This window comes from Phaseolus vulgaris, chromosome 10, assembly GCF_000499845.2.
Source record: "Phaseolus vulgaris cultivar G19833 chromosome 10, P. vulgaris v2.0, whole genome shotgun sequence".
Classification (NCBI taxonomy): Eukaryota; Viridiplantae; Streptophyta; class Magnoliopsida; order Fabales; family Fabaceae; genus Phaseolus; species Phaseolus vulgaris.
In genome coordinates this window covers 16,585,892-16,592,736 of record NC_023750.2, presented here as the reverse complement: position 1 = coordinate 16,592,736, position 6,845 = coordinate 16,585,892, and positions in this window count along the sequence as shown.

Here is a 6,845-nt window from a genome sequence, read left to right as displayed (position 1 = left end):
GGCGCCAGGTTGGCAGGAGGGAAGGAAGTCGAAGGGTTCGTGTAGTCGCCAGTTGTTAAATTGGCGTGTTCCGATCTCCAGCTTATCAGAATAGGTGATCACCAGGTTAAAGATGAAGTCGCCAGATGTAGTTTCAGGCGACCAAGCAGTTGGAGATCGCCAGAGAAAGCACATCGCCGAAGAGGAAGGAGAAGCAGATTATGAAGGCGGCCGGCGGGACCACAAGGAAGGTGTATGAGGACACCCTAACTCGCCAGTTCCAGTAGAGATCGCACTCCCAAGTTAGCTATGCACTGGGCAGTACCATGCATAAGTAACTTAGCCAAAATGAGAGTAGAAGCAGCGCCAAGTCAAGGAGGCTCCAGATGATGGCACGTGTACGACTGGATGCTAGCCACGTGTCCAGGTCTGTAACTGCCAGGAGAGAGAAAACAACCAGGTATATAAGAGTTCTCAACAAACTTTCTGAGGTACGCACGTTCAGTTCATACTCTTTACGCTTGCGAGTTCTAGAGCTGACTGTGAGAGAGGATTTGCACGGTTCTTGTTCTCTTAGTATTTGGTGATACCGTCACTGACTTGAGCGTTGGAGTGCGATCGGCCGCAGCGGCGCCGCTCTGTTTCTTCGCAGGTTCTTGAGGTAGATCCCGAAGAGGAACGGAGGTGAGAAGCGGTGCGCACGTCGATCCTTTGACGAGGCAGTTTCCAGCGTTCCGGTCAACAGGCATGATCATCAGGCGCCCACCGTGGGGCCGTGTAAAACTTGCTCCCATCCACAGCGTGAGTTCTTGGAAGTTTTCGAAGTTTTCTGCGTGGTTGTGTGCTGGTGCAACCATCGTTCGCTGTTTGTTTGAGTTTCGATCGGTGAATTTGCGTTTTGTACCGTTCGTTTGGCTTTTCGATCGGTGGAGTGAGGTTTCCTGCTGTTTACACGTAATTTGTTTGGTGGAAGTTCGAGTTCTTTCGCTCGTTTGGTTGTCCGCGGGGAAGCGGTGGTTTCTGGTGAAGTTGTGGTTTTCTGTGAAGGTTTACGGTGTTCTTGAGTTTTCTTGCGCAGTTTCGCGCTGTTTTCTCCGATTGATCGCTGATTTGATCGTGGTTGAAGTGTTGTTCGCTGCATCCTGTGATTCGCTGAAGTTCATGAGAAAAATGAGAAGCAATCGTTCAAGCCCCGTGGCGCCTGTCGCTGCTGAAGGCGACGCCGCCATGACCATGGCACAGATGGCAGAGATGATGCGCTCGTTGCAGGCAACTGTGGAAGCCTCACGCGTAGAGCAGGCGAGAATACATGAGGACCTGGTCGCCTCTCGCGCCAGTAACGAGGAGCTTAGCAAGGTGACGGAGGAGCTGCGTCAAGCTCTTCGGGAGCAGCAAGGACGTTCTTCTGCTGAAGAGGTGGCACCGTCGACGCCACCTCGTGTTTTCCCAATGCCTTTTGTTCAGGCGATTACTGACACGCCTATTCCCACGAGCGTGGTTCCGGTTAAGGCTGTCTTTACCGGCATGGAGGATCCAGAGGCTCATCTGACCACGTTCCATACGCAGATGATGCTGTCGGGAGGGTCAGACGCCGTCTACTGCAAGATGTTCGTGAGTACGCTCCAGGGAACGGCGATGGAGTGGTTTGTGAGCTTGCCTAACGGCCACATAACCAATTTTCAACAGTTCTCGAAGATTTTTGTCGAGCAGTACATCGTGAATAAGGCACCGCCCAGGGTGTCTTATGATCTGTTTGATATAAGGCAGTACCATGGGGAGTCCCTCAGAGATTACCTGAATCGCTTTGGAGCGCAGATGGTCAGATCTGGTTAAGAGCGGGTTCCTAAATGACTATCTGCTGGACAAGAGGACGGGGGGAGCGTCGAGTTCCCAGCCAGCAGGTGGAGAAGCCCAGCAACACGAGATGCCTATCCACGGGGAGATCCACACCATCGCAGGGGGTTTCTCAGGTGGTGGATGCACCGCATCGCAGAGGAAGAAGTACGCGCGATCGGTGATGACAGTGGATATGTTTGAAGATCACTCGCCGGAAGTGGACATTACGTTCACCAAGCAGGATCTTCGGGACGTTGTGCCCCATGACAACGACCCCATAGTTATTTCGTTGGTTACAGCGGGAAGGAAGGTCCACAGAGTTCTGGTGGACCAAGGAAGCTCGGCAGACGTGATGTTCTGGCCGACTTTCACGCAGCTGGAGTTGCCCCTTGACCAGCTAAGGCCCTATGGAGGGTGCCTATATGGGTTCGCTGGTGACCAGGTGGAGGTCAGGGGGTACATTGAGCTGAGAACCACGTTTACAAATGAGGCTGGGTCGAGGACGGAGAAAATCAAGTACCTCATCGTAAACGCCCCTTCAGCATATAACATCCTGTTGGGAAGGCCCACGCTTAACAGGATAGGCACCATTCCGTCGACTCGGCACATGAAGGTAAAGTTGCCGTCCATGGAAAGGGTGGTGATCACGATCAAGTCTGATCAGAAAGAAGCGAAAAGGTGCTATGAGAATAGCCTGAAAAACAAAAGATCAGTGAGTTATGTAACAACCACCCCACCTCCCGGTGTGAAGCCCAGATCGACGGTAACAGAGGAGGCCGCCGGAAGAGATGTGGAGATGGTAGACGCTGAGCTAGGGGAGAGGAATGCTGGCCTGGAGGAGGAAGAGGCGCGGAATCGCCCTGAGGAAGCAAGGGAGCAGGGAATTGCCAGGGCGGTGATCGCCAGAGAATCCAGGCCTAAACCTGTCGAGCAGTGGCTCGAAAAGGAGATCGGAGGCAAAATCTTCAAGCTGGGAAGATCTCTGGAGGTCGAGCTCCAGGACCAGATCGCCAAGGTAATTGAGCGGCATCTGGACGCGTTTGCATGGTCCGCTTCGGACATGCCCAAGATTGATCCCGACTTCTTGTGCCATCATCTGGCGATGGACAGTTTGGTGAGACCGGTGCGACAAAGGAGAAGGAAGTTCAACGAGGAGAGGAGGCAGGCGATCAGGGACGAAACACAGAAACTCCTCGCTGCAGGCCACATCAGGGAAGTCCAGTACCCTGAATGGTTGGCAAATGTCGTGCTGGTGAAGAAGAGTAACGGGAAATGGCGCATGTGCGTCGACTTCACCGACCTGAACAAAGCTTGCCCAAAGGATTCGTATCCTTTACCAAGCATAGATGCCCTGGTCGATAGTGCTGCAGAGTGTAAGTTGCTGAGTTTCCTGGATGCCTTCTCAGGATATAATCAGATCAAGATGCATCCCATGGATGAAGAGAAAACAGCCTTCATGACGGAGAGATCGTGCTACTGCTATAAGGTGATGCCGTTTGGGCTGAAGAACGCGGGGGCCACGTACCAGAGGCTGATGGATCGAGTACTTGCACCAATGCTGGGAAGGAACGTGCAAGCTTACGTCGATGACATGGTCGTGACCTCGCAGGAAAAAAGCAAGCACGTTGCAGACTTGGAAGAATTGTTCACGACGATCGCCAAGTTCAAGTTAAAGCTCAATCCGGAGAAATGCATTTTCGGCGTGGAGGCTGGAAAGTTTTTGGGTTTCCTCTTGACTGAAAGAGGAATAGAAGCCAACCCAGACAAGTGTGCCGCCATCTTGGGGATGAGGAGCCCAGCTACGGTGAAAGAAGTCCAGCAGCTAACAGGTCGGATGGCAGCCCTATCTCGCTTCGTGTCAGCTAGCGGAGAAAAGGGGCATCCCTATTTTCAATGTCTGCGGCGCAATAATAAGTTTGTTTGGACGAAAGAGTGCGAGGAAGCTTTCGTCAAACTGAAGGAGTATCTGGCGAGCCCGCCGGTTCTGTGCAAACCGCTGGTGGGAATCCCTCTCAGGTTGTATTTTGCTGTGACTGAGAGGGCGGTGAGTGCGGTGCTCGCCCAGGATCAAGATCAGGCTCAGAAGCCTATCTATTTTGTGAGCAAGGTGTTGCAGGGCCCCGAAACGAGATATCAGGCCCTGGAGAAGGCTGCGCTGGCTGTGGTGTTTTCGGCGAGGAGGTTGCGCCACTACTTCCATAGTTTCACAATACTGGTGATGACTGACCTGCCTATCCAGAAGGTCTTGAAGAAACCCGACGTTGCGGGAAGGATGGTGAAGTGGGCAGTAAAGTTGTCAGAGTTTGATATTAAATATGAGCCCCGAGGCCCGATCAAGGGGCAAATCTTTGCAGATTTCGTGGTCGAGCTCTCATCAGAGGCGACACGGGTTGAAGGAGACGACTTCCATTGGGTACTTTCGGTGGATGGATCGTCGAACCAGCAGGGCAGCGGTGCTGGAGTCATTTTGGAAGGACCCAACGGCGTGCTGATCGAACAATCTCTGAGGTTCGCCTTCAAAGCCAGCAACAATCAAGCAGAGTATGAGGCGCTGATCGTCGGGATTCTGCTGGCCAAGGAGATGGGAGCTAGGGTGCTGATGGCTAAGAGTGACTCGCTGCTAGTCACGGGGCAAGTAACAGGCGAGTTCCAGGCTAAAGATCCACAAATGGCGGCTTACTTGGCGTATGTGCAGGAATTGAAGAGTTCCTTTGCCTCCTTTGAAGTAGTACATGTGCCCAGAGAGCAGAATGCCCGAGCTGACTTGCTTGCTAAGCTCGCCAGCTCAGGCAAGGGGGGTAGGCAGAGGACGGTGATTCAAGAAACTCTGAAGACGCCAAGGGCATTTGTAGCAGATCACCTGGTCCTTCAGATAAGCAAGTCGACGGAGAAAGCAGCGAGAAGCCATAAGTCCCTGACGCAAGAAACTCTGAGATCGCCGAGAATTAGAGCATGCCGAGGAGAGAAGGTGAATGTGATGCAGGTCTGCGCTACCCATGAGCCAGACACTTGGATAACACAGTACAAGCGGTGCCTGGCAGATGGCCTCCTCCCACTGGATCCGACAGAAGCTAGGAAGGTAAAGAAACATTCCAGCAAGTACACATTGATTGATGGCGATCTGTACAGGTTTGGGTTCACTCACCCGCTCCTGGAATGTATACACGGCGAGAAGTGCACGAGAATCATGGCAGAGCTCCACGAGGGTATATGCGGAAGCCACGTTGGGGGTCGAGCTCTGGCCGCGAGAACTCTCCGTGCAGGCTACTACTGGCCATCTATGAGAGAAGATTGCAAGAAATATGCCCAGTGTTGCAAACAATGCCAACAGCACGCCGATTGGCACAAGGCACCTCCCGAGGAGTTGAAGTCGATCTATAGCCCTTGGCCGTTTCATACTTGGGGAATCGACATCCTGGGACCTTTCTCGCTGGCGATCAGGCAGATGAAGTACTTGGTGGTGGCGATTGAGTATTTCACCAAGTGGATTGAAGCAGAACCAGTGGCCCAGATCACCGCACACAAGATCGAAGGTTTCGTATGGAATAACATCGTGTGCCGGTTTGGAGTGCCTAAACGCCTGGTGTCGGATAATGGGACGCAGTTTGCAAGCCACCTGTTGAAGAAGCTTTGCGAAGGGGTGGGAATTCAACAAGTGTTTGCATCCGTCGAGCACCCTCAGACAAATGGCCAGGTGGAGTCAGCTAATCGGGTGTTGTTTGAGAGGTTTGAAGAGAAGGCTTGAGAAAGCCAAGGGAAGTTGGGCTGAGGAGGTACCCCGTATAGTCTGGGCGTACCACACCACCGAGCAGTCAGGAACCCATGAGACCCCGTTCAGCTTGGTCTATGGGTGTGATGCCATGATTCCAGTAGAGATCCAGGAGAGCTCGCCGAGATTCCAGAACTTCGTGGAGGAAGACTCGAATGAAGAGAGAAGGCTGAACCTGGATCTACTGGACGAGGTCAGGGAAGAGGCGAGACTGAAAGCCGAGGCGGTGAAGAGAAGGATCGAGCGAAGACACAACTCGAAGGTGATGCCAAGGCAGTTTAGAGAGGGCGATCTGGTGATGAGGAAGGCCCACCAGTACGAGATGGAGAATAAACTGTCGCCCAAGTGGACTGGACCGTTCAGGATAACCGAGGCGCTCGGGAACGGCGCCTACTGCTTAGAGACGCTGGAAGGAGGGGCGATTCCTCGCACCTGGAACGCCACACACTTGAAGTTGTACTATAGTTAAGAGCTTTGTAAGTAAAGACAAACACAAAGGTCATATTACAATATCTTTGATGAAACAGTTTGAAGGGGGCACTCTTTTTTCCCTAAGGAGGGTTTTTAATGAGGCCACCCAATAAAAGAAGAGTTTTCGAAGTATAAGGTGTTTTCTGATTGCATGTTTGCTGATTTCCAAAAGTTTTGAAGAAAGACCTTGTCACTTGTACGTGATTTAAGGCAAGAAAAGACATATCGCATGCTTTCTAAAAAGTTTTTAAGTCCTCATCGTTTTTCGGCGATTGGAGGCACCAGTTAAAGTTTTTAAGTCCTCATCGTTTTTCGGCGATTGGAGGCACCAGTTAAAGATTTTAAGTCCTCATCGTTTTTCTGCGATTGGAGGCACCAGTTAAAGATTTTAAGTCCTCATCGTTTTTCGGCGATTGGAGGCACCGGTTAAAGTTTTTAAAGTCCTCATCGTTTTTCGGCGATCGGAGGCACCAGATGAAAGACCTCAACGCCCTCGCACGTTCTGAGGCAAGATAAAGACCTCCTCGCCGTCGAGCGAGTGCAGGCGAGGAAGAGTAAAAGTCCTCCGTGTTTCTGGGGGCGAGAAGATGTAACCCCTGGGGCAATGTAGAGGCGAGATAAAGACCTTCTCGCCGATGAGCGAGTTCAGGCAAGATAAAGACCTTCTCGCCGATGAGCGAGTTCAGGCGAGTTAAAGACCTTCTCGCCGATCAGCGAGTTCAGGCGAGTTAAAGACCTTCTCGCCTACATGCGAGCTTAGGCAAGATAAAATCCTTCTCGTCTCGAACGA